The 12796-nt window shown below is 43.6% G+C and overlaps 1 protein-coding gene across 1 annotated transcript in view; it reads right to left on the bottom strand.

Annotated features, from left to right (window-relative positions):
* LOC311109409 (zinc finger protein 438-like) overlaps nucleotides 1-12796 on the bottom strand; it is a 92360-nt gene that overhangs the window by 69026 nt on the left and 10538 nt on the right. The window lies entirely within an intron of this gene.

Raw genomic sequence — 12796 nt, 5'->3', positions numbered from 1 at the left:
TAACAAAAACATATGAAAATGTCTGCTATACCCAAAATTACAACCAAATAATTGCAGCATTACCGCAAAAATGGAAGAGGAAAGTGGAAGGGGGAAAAGTAAGGAACTTGTCTGTCGGCCCTGCATTAAATAACATAATTGGTTAAAGAAAATTGTGATAAATTAAAAAGTATACCAGTTTCATTTAAGGACCAAAGGATTGACAGCCGTCCCATATAGTTTGAAAAATAGTTGGGAAGAGATTTTTGACATACCGATTCCATGGCATAGTGTTTATGAACTGATGTGCAAAACGACACTGGATTCAGAACGTATAATTTTTCAATTTAAATTATATAAAATTCTTGCTACCAATATAATGTTATTTATATGGGGGATACAATCTTCCCAGCTCTGCAGATTTTGCTGCGAAGAGACAGAATCATTAGATCATTTGTTTTGGTACTGTCCATTTGTAGCTTGTTTTTGGACACAGGTCCAGGACTGGCTAAAGGATTGCAATATTTACCTGGAGCTAACCATGCAGATAGCACTACTGGGTGATCTGAAAAGTCATAATCAATCGATCAATAATATAATAATACTTTTAGCAAAAATGTTTATTTTCAATTTACAATCTGTAGAAACAATGAGAATAGAAAGGTCCAGAACTTTTGTAAAACATCACAGTACAGTTGAAAAATATATAGCAAATAGAAATCCAATATGGATGGTGTTAAGAGATAGATGGGTGGTGTTGAATGAAGTTGAAGGATGGAACTAATAACAACAAGTTAACTAATGTAAAGCATACTGTGTCCATAATAAGTATATAGGTTATAAGTTGAGAGCTTTTGTGAAAGAGCACAGAAAGATATGGTATATAGAAGGAAACCGGATGGACATCATGAAAATGATTGGAGAGGTTGAGGGTAGAGGAAGTTCAGGAGTAAAAACAAACAAAATATAATTATTGTAAAATTGACTGTGTCCATAAAATTTATATAGTATGTATAACCTGGAAGTAGAGGCCTAAGCATTGTTGTTCACTAGTTTACTCCAATTAGTTTTACAGCCCTCTAACCAATTGTACTATTATGTGTGTTTTTCCGCGTTATTTGTAATTTATTTTGTACATAATGTTTCTGCCATCGTCTCTTACAACCAAAAAGAGCTTCTGGATATCAGGACAGCGATTACTCACCTCGTATTGGACGAAGATTTTTTCTTCAACGAGGCGGCCGCGAAGGATATCCTACAGACACCCGACAAGGCCCAAATCCCCGTCATTCGCGTGAGGAAGAGACAGAGATATCGTGGACGTAGGGCGGGGTGCCTTGTAAGGATCCGACGGCGAGCGAGTAAACTGCCTCTTCCATCAATCCTATTAGCCAATCTTCAATCATTGGAGAACAAATTGGATGACCTAAGATTACGGTTATCCTACCAACGGGACATTAGAAACTGTAATATCTTATGTTTCACCGAGTCGTGGCTGAACGACGACATGGATAACATACAGCTAGCGGGCTATACGCTACATCGGCAGGATAGAACGGCTGACCGGTAAGACAAGGGGTGGCGGTCTGTGTAAACAACAGCTGGTGCACAAAATCAAATACTAAGGAAGTCTCAAGGTTTTGCTCGCCTGAGGTAGAGTATCTTATGATAAGCTGTAGACCACACTATTTACCAAGAGAGTTTTCATCTATATTTTTCATAGCTGTCTATTTACCACCACAAACCAATGCTGGCATTAAGATTGCATTGAATGAGCTGTATAAGGCCATAAATCAGCAGGAAAACGCTCATCCAGATGCAGCGCTCCTAGTGGCCGGGGACTTTAATGCAGGGAAACTTAAATCCGTTCTACCTAATTTCTACCAGCATGTTAAATGTGCAACCAGAGGAAAAAAAACTCTAGACCACCTTTACTCCACTCACAGAGACGCATACAAAGCTCTCCCTCGCCCTCCATTTGGCAAATCTGACCATAACTCTATCCTCCTGATTCCTGCTTATTAGCAAAAACTAAAGCAGGAAGCACCAGTGACTCGGTTAATAAAAAAGTGGTCAGATGACACAGATGCTAAGCTACAGGACTGTTTTGCTAGCACAGACTGAAACATGTTCCAGGATTCTTCAGATAGCATTGAGGAGTACACCACATCAGTCACTGGCTTCATCAATAAGTGCATCGATGATGTCGTCCCCACAGTGACCGTACGTACATACCCCAACCAGAAGCCATGGATTACAGGAAACATCCGCACTGAGCTAAAGGGTAGAGCTGCCACTTTCAAGGAGCGGGACTCTAACCCGGACGCTTATAAGAAATCCCGCTATGCCCTCCGACGAACCATCAAACAGGCAAAGAGTCAATACAGGACTAAGATTGAATCGTACTACACTGGCTCTGACGCTCGTCGGATGTGGCAGGGCTTGAAAACTATTACAGACTACAAAGGGAAGCACAGCCGCGAGCTGCCCAGTGACACAAGACTTCCAGACGAGCTAAACCACTTCTATGCTCGCTTCGAGGCAAGCAACACTGAAGCATGCATGAGAGCACCAGCTGTTCCGGATGACTATGTGATCACGCTCTCCGTAGCCGATGTGAGTAAGACTTTTAAGCAGGTCAACATTCACAAGGCCGCAGGGCCAGACGGATTACCAGGACGTGTACTCCTAGCATGTGCTGACCAACTGGCAAGTGTCTTCACTGACATTTTCAACATGTCCCTGACTGAGTCTGTAATACCAACATGTTTCAAGCAGACCACCATAGTCCCCGTGCCCAAGGACTCTAAGATAACATGCCTAAATGACTACCGACCCGTAGCACTGACGTCTGTAGCCATGAAGTGCTTTGAAAGGCTGGTCATGGCTCACATCAACAGCATTATCCCAGAAACCCTAGACCCACTCCAATTTGCATACCGCCCCAACAGATCCACAGATGATGCAATCTCTATTGCACTCCACACTGCCCTTTCCCACCTGGACAAGAGGAACACCTACGTGAGAATGCTATTCATTGACTACAGCTCAGCATTCAACACCATAGTGCCCTCAAAGCTCATCACTAAGCTAAGGATCCTGGGACTAAACACCTCCCTCTGCAACTGGATCCTGGACTTCCTGACAGGCCGCCCCCAAGTGGTAAGGGTAGGTAACAACACATCTGCCACACTGATCCTCAACACGGGCTGTAGTGGAACAGGTTGAGAGCTTCAAGTTCCTTGGTGTCCACATCACCAGCAAACTATCATGGTCCAAACACACAAAGACAGTCGTGAAGAGGGCACGACAAAGCCTATTCCCCCTCAGGAGACTGAAAAGATTTGGCATGGGTCCTCAGATCCTCAAAAATTTTTACAGCTGCACCATCGAGAGCATCCTGACTGGTTGCATCACCGCCTGGTATGGCAACTGCTTGGCCTCCGACCGCAAGGCACTACAGAGGGTAGTGCATACGGCCCAGTACATCACCGGGGCCAAGCTTCCTGCCATCCAGGACCTCTATACCAGGCGGTGTCAGAGGAAAGCCCTCAAAATTGTCAAAGACTCCAGCCACCCTAGTCATAGACTGTTCTCTCTGCTACCGCACGGCAAGCGGTACCGGAGTGCCAAGTCTAGGTCCAAAAGACTTCTCAACAGCTTCTACCCCCAAGCCATAAGTCTCCTGAACAGCTAATCATGGCTACCCAGACTATTTGCACTGCCCCCCCACCCCATCCTTTTACGCTGCTGCTACTCTGTTAATTATTTATGCATAGTCACTTTAACTCTGCCCACATGTACATATTACTTCAACTACCTCAACTAGCCGGTGCCCCCGCACATTGACTCTGCACCGGCACCCCCCTGTATATATAGCCTCCCTACTGTTATTTTATTTTACTTCTGCTCTTTTTTTCTCAACAATTTTTTTGTTGTTGTTTAATTTTTTATTAAAAATAAATGCACTGTTGGTTAAGGGCTGTAAATAAGCATTTCACTGTAATGTCTGCACCTGTTGTATTCGGCGCATGTGGCCAATAAAATTTGATTTGATTTGATATATATATACACACATATACAGTGGGGAGAACAAGTATTTCATACACTGCCGATTTTGCAGGTTTTCCTACTTACAAAGCATGTAGAGGTCTGTAATTTTTATCATAGGTACACTTCAACTGTGAGAGACGGAATCTAAAACAAAAATCCAGAAAATCACATTGTATGATTTTTAAGTAATTAATTTGCTTTTTATTTTATTATTGCATTATATATATATATATATATATATATATATATATATATATATATATATATACACACATATACATACATACATACACACACACACACACACACACACACACACACACACACACACACACACACACACACACACACACACACACACACACACACACACACACACACACACACACACACACACAGCTCTTTTATTTATTTATTTTATTTATTTTTTATTTCACCTTTATTTAACCAGGTAAGCCAGTTGAGAACAAGTTCTCATTTACAACTGCGACCTGGCCAAGATAAAGCAAAGCAGTGCGATAAAAACAACACAGAGTTACATATGGGGTAAAAAAAACATAAAGTCAAAAAATACAACAGAAAATATATATACAGTGGTGCAAATGTAGCAAGTTATGGAGGTAAGGCAATAAATAGGCTATAGTGCAAAATAATTACAATAGTATTAACACTGGAATGCTAGATGTGCAAGAGATTATGTGCAAATAGAGATACTGGGGTGCAAAAGAGCAAAATAAATAACAATATAGGGATGAGGTAGTTGGGTGGGCTAATTTCAGATGGGCTGTGTACAGGTGCAGTGATCGGTAAGGTGCTCTGACAACTGATGCTTAAAGTTAGTGAGGGAGATAAGAGTCTCCAGCTTCAGAGATTTTTGCAATTCGTTCCAGTCATTGGCAGCAGAGAACTGGAAGGAATGGCGGCCAAAGGAGGTGTTGGCTTTGGGAATGACCAGTGAGATATACCTGCTGGAGCGCAGACTACGAGTGGGTGCTGCTATTGTGACCAATGACCTAAGATAAGGCGGGGATTTGCCTAGCAGTGATTTATAGATGGCCTGGAGCCAGTGGGTTTGACGACGAACATGTAGTGAGGACCAGCCAACAAGAGCGTACAGGTCACAGTGGTGGGTAGTGTATGGGGCTTTGGAGACAAAACGGATGGCACTGTGATAGACTACATCCAGTTTGCTGAGTAGAGTGTTGGAGGCTATTTTGTAAATGACATCGCCGAAGTCAAGGATCGGTAGGATAGTCAGTTTTACGAGGGCATGTTTGGCAGCATGAGTGAATCAAATCAAATCAAATCAAATTTTATTGGTCACATGCGCCGAATACAACAGGTGCAGACATTACAGTGAAATGCTTACTTACAGCCCTTAACCAACAGTGCATTTATTTTAAACAAAAAAGTAAGAATAAAACAACAACAAAAAAGTGTTGAGAAAAAAAGAGCAGAAGTAAAATAAAGTGACAGTAGGGAGGCTATATATACAATAAAATAAAGTGACAGTAGGGAGGCTATATATACAGGGGGGTACCGTTGCATAGTCAATGTGCGGGGGCACCGGCTAGTTGAGGTAGTTGAGGTAATATGTACATGTGGGTAGAGTTAAAGTGACTATGCATAAATACTTAACAGAGTAGCAGCAGCGTAAAAAGGATGGGGTGGGGGGGCAGTGCAAATAGTCCGGGTAGCCATGATTAGCTGTTCAGGAGTCTTATGGCTTGGGGGTAGAAGCTGTTGAGAAGTCTTTTGGACCTAGACTTGGCACTGCGGTACCGCTTGCCGTGCGGTAGCAGAGAGAACAGTCTATGACTAGGGTGACTGGAGTCTTTGACAATTTTGAGGGCCTTCCTCTGACACCGCCTGGTATAGAGGTCCTGGATGGCAGGGAGCTTTGCCCCAGTGATGTACTGGGCCGTACGCACTACCCTCTGTAGTGCCTTGCGGTCAGAGGCCAAGCAGTTGCCATACCAGGCGGTGATGCAACCAGTCAGGATGCTCTCGATGGTGCAGCTGTAGAATTTTTTGAGGATCTGAGGACCCATGCCAAATCTTTTTAGTCTCCTGAGGGGGAATAGGCTTTGTCGTGCCCTCTTCACGACTGTCTTGGTGTGTTTGGACCATGATAGTTCGTTGGTGATGTGGACACCAAGGAACTTGAAGCTCTCAACCTGTTCCACTACAGCCCCGTCGATGAGAAGTGAAGGAGGCTTTGTTGCGAAATAGGAAAGCGATTCTAGATTTAACTTTGGATTGGAGATTCTTAATGTGAGTCTGGAAGGAGAGTTTACAGTCTAACCAGACACCTAGGTATTTGTAGTTGTCCACATACTCTAGGTCAGACCCGTCGAGAGTGGTGATTCTAGTCGGGTGTGCGGGTGCCAGCAGCGTTCGATTGAAAAGCATGCATTTAGTTTTACTAGTGTTTAAGAGCAGTTGGAGGCTACTGAAGGAGTGTTGTATGGCATTGAAGCTCGTTTGGAGGTTTGTTAACACAGTGTCCAATGAAGGGCCAGATGTATACAAAATGGTGTCGTCTGCGTAGAGGTGGATCTGAGAGTCACCAGCAGCAAGAGCGACATCATTGATATACACGGAGAAAAGTGTCGGCCCAAGAATTGAACCCTGTGGCACCCCCATAGAGACTGCCATAGGTCCAGACAACAGGCCCTCCGATTTGACACACTGAACTCTATCTGAGAAGTAGTTGGTGAACCAGGCGAGGCAGTCATTTGAGAAACCAAGGCTATTTAGTCTGCCAATAAGAATGCGGTGGTTGACAGAGTCAAAAGCCTTGGCCAGGTCGATGAAGACGGCTGCACAGTACTGTCTATTATCAATCGCGGTTATAATATCGTTTAGGACCTTGAGTGTGGCTGAAGTGCACCCATGACCAGCTCGGAAACCGGATTGCATAGCGGAGAAGGTACGGTGGTATTCGAAATGGTCGGTGATCTGTTTGTTAACTTGGCTTTCAAATACTTTCGAAAGGCAGGGCAGGATGGATATAGGTCTGTAGCAGTTTGGATCTAGAGTGTCACCCCCTTTGAAGAGGGGGATGACCGCGGCAGCTTTCCAATCTCTGGGGATCTCAGACGTTATGAAAGAGAGGTTGAACAGACTAGTAATAGGGGTTGCGACAATTTCGGCTAGTTTTAGAAAGAAAGGGTCCAGATTGTCTAGCCCAGCTGATTTGTAGGGGTCCAGATTTTGCAGCTCTTTCAGAACATCAGCTGTCTGAATTTGTGTGAAGGAGAAGCGGGGGGGGGGCATGGGCAAGTTGCAGCGGAGGGTGCAGAGTTGGTGGCCGGGGTAGTGGTAGCCAGATGGAAAGCATGGCCAGCTGTAGCAAAATGCTTGTTGAAATTCTCGATTATTGTAGATTTATCGGTGGTGATAGTGTTTCCTAGCCTCAGTGCAGTGGGCAACTGGGAGGAAGTGCTCTTATTCTCCATGGACTTTACAGTGTCCCAAAACGTTTTGGAGTTAGTGCTACAGGATGCAAATTTCTGTTTGAAAAAGTTAGCCTTTGCTTTCCTGACTGCTTGTGTATATTGGTTCCTAACTTCCCTGAAAAGTTGCATATCGCGGGGGCTTTTTGATGCTAATGCAGTACGCCACAGGATGTTTTTGTGCTGGTCAAGGGCAGTCAAGTCTGAGGAGAACCAGGGGCTATATCGGTTCTTAGTTCTGTATTTTTTGAATGGGGCATGTTTATTTAAGATTGAGAGGAAATTACTTTTAAGGAACAACCAGGCATCCTCTACTGACGGAATGAGATCTATATCCATCCAGGATACCTGGGCCAGGTCAATTAGGAAGGCCTGCTCGCTAAAGTGTTTTAGGGAGCGTTTGAGAGTGATGAAGGGTGTTCGTTTGACCGCGGACCCGTTACGGACGCAGGCAATAAGGCAGTGATCGCTGAGATCCTGGTTGAAGACAGCTGAGGTGTATTTAGAGGGTATGTTAGTCAGGATGATATCTATGAGGGTACCCATGTTTACGGATTTAGGGTTGTACCTGGTAGGTTCGTTGATAATTTGCGTGAGATTGAGGGCATCTAGTTTGGATTGTAGGATGGCCGGGGTATTAAGCATATCCCAATTTAGGTCACCAAGCAGTACGAACTCTGAGGATAAATGGGGGGCAATCAATTCACATATGGTGTCCAGGGCACAGCTGGGGGCTGAGGGGGGTCTGTAGCAAGCGGCAACAGTGAGAGACTTATTTCTGGAAAGGTGGATTTTTAGAAGTAGAAGCTCAAACTGTTTGGGCACAGACCTGGATAGTATGATAGAGCTCTGCAGGCTATCTCTACAGTAGATTGCAACTCCACCCCCTTTGGCAGTTCTATCTAGACGGAAAATGTTATAGTTGGGGATGGACATTTCAGAATTTTTGGTGGCCTTCCTGAGCCAGGATTCAGACACTGCTAGAACATCAGGGTTGGCGGAGTGTGCTAACGCAGTGAATAACTCAAACTTAGGAAGTAGACTTCTGATATTTACGTGCAAGAAACCAAGACTTTTGCGATTACAGAAGTCAGCAAATGATAGCGCCTGGGGAGTTGGAGTGATACTGAGGGCTGCAGGGCCTGGGTTAGCCTCTACATCACCAGAGGAACAGAGGAGGACTAGAATAAGGATACGGCTAAAGGCTTTAAGAACTGGTCTTCTAGTGCGTTGGGTACATAGAATAAAGGGGGCAGATTTCCGGGTGTTGTAGAAAAGATTCAGAGCATTATGTACAGACAAGGATATGGAAGGATATGAGTAAAGTGGAGGTAAACCTAAGCGTTGGGTAACAATGAAAGAGATAGCATCTCTGGAGGCACCAATTGAGTCAGTCTCGGCGTGTATGGGGGGTGGGACAAAGGAGCTATCTAAGGCAGGTTTAGCTGGGCTGGGGGAACTACAGTGAAATAGTACAATTAGAAATACCCGAAATACCCGAAACTCTGGGAAAAATGTAAGAGACCACTGCAAATATTTCTTAAATCAGCATCTCTACATGTATGACAGCCATTCCATTCCAGTGTCTGTTGAATTCCAACACAGGCACACCTCATTCTACTGAATTAGGTACTGATTAGGTGATCACATGAACCAAATCTTATTTAACGAGGAAAAGTATAAAAACCACTGCTGTGGTCATCACTACCCTCTTGCAATAGGACCAGCTGGATGGCAAAAACAGTGCTAATAGTACCTCAAAAGTAAAATTAATCAAAAAATAACTATTGACCATGCCAAAAGAGTTGAAAAGGAAAGTTTTGAGTGAGGAAAAGAAGGGTTCAATTCTGGCTTTACTGGCAGAGGGATACAGTGAGCGTCAGGTTGCTTCCATCCTTAACATTTCAAAGACGGTGGTTCATAAGAACAAGGTCAAGCAGCAGACATTGGGGACAACAAAGCTACAGACCGGCAGAGGGTGAAAACGACTCTCTACTGACCGGGATGACCGCCAACTCATTCGAATGTCACTCAACAACTGTAGGATGACATCAAGTGACCTACAATAAGAATGGCAAACGGCAGCTGGGGTGAAGTGCACGGCGAGGACAGTTCGAAACAGGCTCCTAGGGGAAGGGCTGAAGTCGTGCAAAGCTAGAAAAAAGCCCTTCATCAATGAGAAGCAAAGAAGAGCCAGGCTGAGGTTTGCAAAATACCATAAGGATTGGACCATAGAAGACTGGAGTAAGGTAATCTTCTCTGATGAGTCCAATTTTCAGCTTTGCCCAACACCTGGTCGTCTAATGGTTAGACAGAGACCTGGAGAGGCCTACAAGCCACAGTGTCTCGCACCCACTGTGAAATTTGGTGGAGGATCGGTGATGATCTGGGGGTGCTTCAGCAAGGCTGGAATCGGGCAGATTTGTCTTTGTGAAGGACGCATGAATCAAGCCACGTACAAGGTTGTCCTTGAAGAAAATTGCTTCCTTTTGCTCTGACATTGTTCCCCAACTCTGAGGATTTGTTTTTCCAGCAGGACAATGCACCATGCCACACAGCCAGGTCAATCAAGGTGTGGATGGAGGACCACCAGATCAAGACCCTGTCATGGCCTGCCCAATCTCCAGACCTGAACCCCATTGAAAACTTCTGGAATGTGATCAAGAAGAAGATGGATGGTCACAAGCCATCAAACAAAGCCGAGCTGCTTGAATTTTTGCGGCAGGAGTGGCATAAAGTCACCCAACATCAATGTGAAAGACTGGTGGAGAGCATGCCAAGACGCATGAAAGCTGTGATTGAAAATCAGGGTTATTCCACCAAATATTGATTTCTGAACTCGTCCTAAATTAAAACATTAGTATTGTGTTGTTTAAAAATGAACATGAACTTATTTTCTTTGCATTATTCGAGGTCTGACAACACCGCATCTTTTTTGTTATTTTGACCAGTTGTCATTTTCTGCAAATAAATGCTCTAAATGACAATATTTTTATTTGGAATTTGGGAGAAATGTTGTCAGTAGTTTATAGAATAAAACAAAAATGTTATTTTTACCCAAACACATACAGTGAGGGAAAAAAGTATTTGATCTCCTGCTGATTTTGTACGTTTGCCCACTGACAAAGAAATGATCTGTCTATAATTTTAATGGTAGGTTTATTTGAACAGTGAGAGACAGAATAACAACAAAAAAATCCAGAAAAACGCATGTCAAAAATATTATAAATTGATTTGCATTTTAAATGAGGGAAATAAGTATTTGACCCCCTCTCAATCAGAAAGATTTCTGGCTCCCAGGTGTCTTTTATACAGGTAACGAGCTGAGATTAGGAGCACACTCTTAAAGGGAGTGCTCCTAATCTCAGTTTGTTACCTGTATAAAAGACACCTGTCCACAGAAGCAATCAATCAATCAGATTCCAAACTCTCCACCATGGCCAAGAGCAAAGAGCTCTCCAAGGATGTCAGGGACAAGATTGTAGACCTACACAAGGCTGGAATGGGCTACAAGACCATCGCCAAGCAGCTTGGTGAGAAGGTGACAACAGTTGGTGTGATTATTCGCAAATGGAAGAAACACAAAATAACTGTCAATCTCCCTCGGCCTGGGGCTCCATGCAAGATCTCACCTCATGGAGTTGCAATGATCATGAGAACGGTGAGGAATCAGCCCAGACCTACACGGGAGGATCTTGTCAATGATCTCAAGGCAGCTGGGACCATAGTCACCAAGAAAACAATTGGTAACACACTACGCCGTGAAGGACTGAAATCCTGCAGCGCCCGCAAGGTCCCACTGCTCAAGAAAGCACATATACAGGCCTGTCTGAAGTTTGCCAATGAACATCTGAATGATTCAGAGGAGAACTGGGTGAAAGTGTCGTGGTCAGATGAGACAAAAATCGAGCTCTTTGGTATCAACTCAACTCGCCGTGTTTGGAGGAGGAGGAATGCTGCCTATGACCCCAAGAACACCATCCCCACCGTCAAACATGGAGGTGGAAACATTATGCTTTGGGGGTGTTTTTCTGCTAAGGGGACAGGACAACTTCACCGCATCAAAAGGGACGATGGACGGCGCCATGTACCGTCAAATCTTGGGTGAGAACCTCCTTCCCTCAGCCAGGGCATTGAAAATGGGTCGTGGATGGGTATTCCAGCATGACAATGACCCAAAACACACGGCCAAGGCAACACGGCCAAGGCAACAAATGAGTGGCTCAAGAAGAAGCACATTAAGGTCCTGGAGTGGCCTACCCAGTCTCTAGACCTTAATCCCATAGAAAATCTGTGGAGGGAGCTGAAGGTTCGAGTTGCCAAACGTCAGGCTCAAAACCTTAATGACTTGGAGAAGAACTGCAAAGAGGAGTGGGACAAAATCCCTCCTGAGATGTGTGCAAACCTGGTGGCCAACTACAAGAAATGTCTGACCTCTGTGATTGCCAACAAGGGTTTTGCCACCAATTACTAAGTCATGTTTTGCAGAGGGGTCAAATACTTATTTCCCTCATTAAAATGCAAATTAATTTATAACATTTTTGACATGCGTTTTTCTGGATTTTTGTTGTTGTTATTCTGTCTCTCACTGTTCAAATAAACCTACCATTAAAATTATAGACTGATCATGTCTTTGTCAGTGGGCAAACGTACAAAATCAGCAGGGGATCAAATACTTTTTTCCCCTCACTGTACCTATAAATAGTAAAACCAGAGAAACTTATAATTTTGAAGTGGTCTCTTAATTTTTTCGACAGCTGTATATTTGCGAGACAAAAAAACATATGGGGGATTGGAAGTGATGCAGACAATTACATTGATGGAAGTTACAATATATCTGCAATATTAGAGCTGATCTACCCCCTAAAAATAAAAATAAATAAAAAAGATACACTATGTTCAATTCACAATGGAAATACAATGAAATCGAAAAATCATTTAATTATTACTCTCACAATTTCATACATTTTCAACATATAATTTCCCCATTCTATGCTTGACAAGCAGTTCCCATATTCCACCACATGGCACTGTGTTACGCATGGTCATGGCTGTTCGTAAATTTACGCACACTCTCAAGCAAACATTCATATTGATATTTCACACTTTGCGTGGAAATGATCCCATGCATGGTTTACGCACAGATTGTGCCTACGCACGGTTGATAAATGAGGCCCCAAGAGTGGGATCTCCCGCTTCTAACAAAACAAGGCAAGGGACTATTCATCTCAAAATTCATCACCAAAATGTTCAGATGCAGCAGTTTGTATCTATTAAACTGTCCGCTTCATTCCTAGTGACATTAA

The sequence above is a fragment of the Coregonus lavaretus genome (assembly GCF_964263955.1).
Source record: "Coregonus lavaretus genome assembly, chromosome: 34".
Taxonomy (NCBI): Eukaryota; Metazoa; Chordata; class Actinopteri; order Salmoniformes; family Salmonidae; genus Coregonus; species Coregonus lavaretus.
The sequence above is the reverse complement of the archived record's forward strand: the minus strand, read 5'-3'. Positions and strand labels throughout refer to the sequence as shown.